Source organism: Salvia miltiorrhiza, chromosome 7 (genome assembly GCF_028751815.1).
Source record: "Salvia miltiorrhiza cultivar Shanhuang (shh) chromosome 7, IMPLAD_Smil_shh, whole genome shotgun sequence".
Lineage (NCBI taxonomy): Eukaryota > Viridiplantae > Streptophyta > Magnoliopsida > Lamiales > Lamiaceae > Salvia > Salvia miltiorrhiza.
The window spans coordinates 12281539-12284507 of NC_080393.1; the positions used below are offsets into that span (position 1 = coordinate 12281539).

Here is a 2969-nt window from a genome sequence, read left to right on the forward strand (position 1 = left end):
TTTATACTTGCTCCCAAATCACACAAAGCTTTCCCAAAACGATCATTCCCAATATCACAAGGGATTGTGAAGCTCCCGGGGTCCTTGATCTTGGTGGGGATTTTTCTTTGGAGAACGGCACTACATTCTTCGGTTAGATTGACCGTCTCATTCTCTCCCATCTTCCTCTTGTTTGATATGACCTCCTTTAGGAACTTTGCATAGGAGGGCATTTGTTTCAAAGCTTCAATAAGTGGAATGTTGATGTGCACCTTTCGAAAAATCTCAAGAAACTTGGAGAATTCATTCTCCACATTCTTCTTTTGATGTCTTTGAGGAAAAGGGATTGGTGGGCAATAAGGTGGTGGAGCCACGTACACCTCCTTCTTCTTTCCTCTATCTCCTTGTTCCTTTGAAGGGTTGCCATCTCCAACTTCAACCACAACACCACTTCTATCTTCTTCGTCGGGCATCTTGGGCTCTTCATATGTTGTCCCACTCCTTAGAGCAATGGCTTTGCAATGCTCCTTGGGATTCACGATTGTGTTGCTTGGGAATTGCCCTTGTTGGTGTTGATTGTTTATAGACTCGGCAATTTGTCCCACTTGTATCTCAAGCATTTTCAATTGCTTGGCTTGAGCCTCTAACTTCTCATCCGTTCTTGTCATGTGAGCTTGAGTCGTGGTCATGAACTTCATCAATATTTCTTCAAGGTTGAGCTTCTTCTCTTCCTTGATCATGCCATGGCTCACCGCAAATCCGGGCGGTGGTTGCAAGAAATTGTTTGGATTGCTATAGGAGAGGTTAGGGTGGCGGTTAGGTTGGAATCCTTGAGTGTATTGCCCTTGCCCTTGGTAGCCACCTTGTTGTTGGGGCCGGAAGTTCGCATAGCCTCGGTTGTTGTTGTTGTTGATGTAGTTCACATCCTCGAAGCTAGTTTGTTCTTCAACCACGGGCTCTACCCTTGACATTGATATAGCATCAATCTTGCTATTCATGGCGGTCAATTGAGCCGTCAAAAGAGCTATCGGATCCGAGCTTGTTGTAGCCGCCACCTTCTTCAAGATGATCCTCTCCGTTGGGAATTGATGGCAATTGGTGGCCAAGTTCTCTATGATATGAGCGGCCTCCGCGTGGCTTTTCTCCAACAATGCTCCATTGGCCGATGCATTCATGTCTCTTTGCATCTCACCACTACACCCGGTGTAGAATACACAAATGATTGTGTTTTGATCTAAACCATGGTTAGGGCACTTCCTTAGCATCTCTTTGAATCTCTCCCAAGCTTCGTAGAAGGATTCTCCATCAAATTGGTGAAATTGGACTATGTCCTTCTTCATCTTCATGGTTCTACCCGGAGGGTAGAACTTGTTGAGAAACTTTTGAGCCATGTTCTCCCATGTAGTGATAGAACCACCCTCTAAAGATTGGTACCATGTCTTGGCCATGCCCCTTAGCGAAAAGGGGAAGAGTCGAAGTCGAATGGCATCCTCCGGGACTCCATTCATCTTGATGGTGCCGCATATCTCCAAGAAGTTTCCAAGATGTCCATTCGGGTCATCTTGGGAAAGACCGGCGAATTGGTTTTGTTGTACCATATTTATGAGTGCCGGCTTGAGCTCAAAATTTGTGGCGTTGATTCTCGGGGCATTCACTCCTCCTTGTTGGACAATGGGTTGGAACATATTGCTAATAGGTGGTGGTGGAGGTGTGTTTCTTAGAGCTTCTTGCTCATTGATTTTCCCTTGCATGGCTTCTAATTGCATTTGAAGTTGACGGATTAAGTCGTGATTTTCCGCCATAGCTTCCTCCAATTCTCTATCTCTTCTTGTTCTTGCTTTGTTGTGTCGACAAAAAGCTTCAACCTCAAGGTTTATAGGTATAAGAGGTGCACCATTAGATCTTGTGTTCATACACTACCTATCAACCAACAAGAACAAGAAGTCAAAACACAATCTTAAAATAGAAAACAAAAATTAAAGCAAGTAAAATGTCTAAAGTAGTTAAGCACAATGAAGCAAAATATCACAAGCAAAGAAACTAAACTAATCCCCGGCAACGGCGCCAAAAACTTGTTCGCTATTATTTTCACCACGCCGCAAGTATACGGGTAGTTGAAATATATGGAAGCAAGGTCGTATCCCACAAGGATTAGTAGTTCAATCAAGTGATTATCCTAATTCATTTTACTCGACTATTTAGACTAAACGATTGAGTGATTGGTTTCATTATCTAACTAAATACTTAACAAGTGCAAAGACAAATAAAAATCAAATAAGCAAAGTGGATAAATAAGATGATTAAGGCGATTTAGGGACTAGGCATCGATGATTAAGAAAAGGACTTCAATTATAACTCAATACTAATCTTGACGAACCTAATTATCTAGAGTGATCTCCCAACTGGTTTTAGCCCCCTCCCGGACGACTAAAACGGTAGATTACGGGTCATAGTTGCCGTCCCCGGTCAACTTCTAACCTATAACTCCCAAAAGCACACAAAGATCGACATACTCTCACCCAACTCTCAACCTCCCGGTTATCGAATTGATATGTTTCAAACACCTTATCTATTGCAATTATCCTCTCCCAATTCAAAGTGCAAATTAGAAATGCATAGAATGTGGCCAACAATCCATACAAGAAATAAATCAAGGGTTTGAAAAGATAATGTGCAAATGAACAAACAAGATTTATATTGAGCATAAATAATCAATCCATTACAATAATCATCTAGCCTAATCCCCAAATCAAAGAGAAATTTAGCCTAACATGTTCAAACACAATAAATCAAAGTTAAACGTGTACATAATGAAAGAGAGAGTAAGAAATGACAAATCCTATTTATGAGCTTCTTCTTCCTTCTCTTCTCTTCAATGGTCTTCAATGGTAGATGGGTGTGTTGTTGGAGGCTAGGGTTTAGTGTGTGTAGTGTTGGGGAAGATGAGTGATGGAGAAGAAGAAGAATGAGAGAAAAAGGGGAAAAATGGG

At 41.8% G+C, this 2969-nt stretch overlaps 1 non-coding gene across 1 annotated transcript; it reads left to right on the plus strand.

The window, feature by feature from the left end:
- The first annotated feature begins 1215 nt into the window (after window positions 1-1215).
- On the plus strand, window positions 1216-1322 carry LOC130996337 (small nucleolar RNA R71). The gene has a single exon (XR_009092520.1). It is a non-coding gene; the product is annotated as a small nucleolar RNA R71 (small nucleolar RNA).
- Window positions 1323-2969: the final 1647 nt, after the last annotated feature.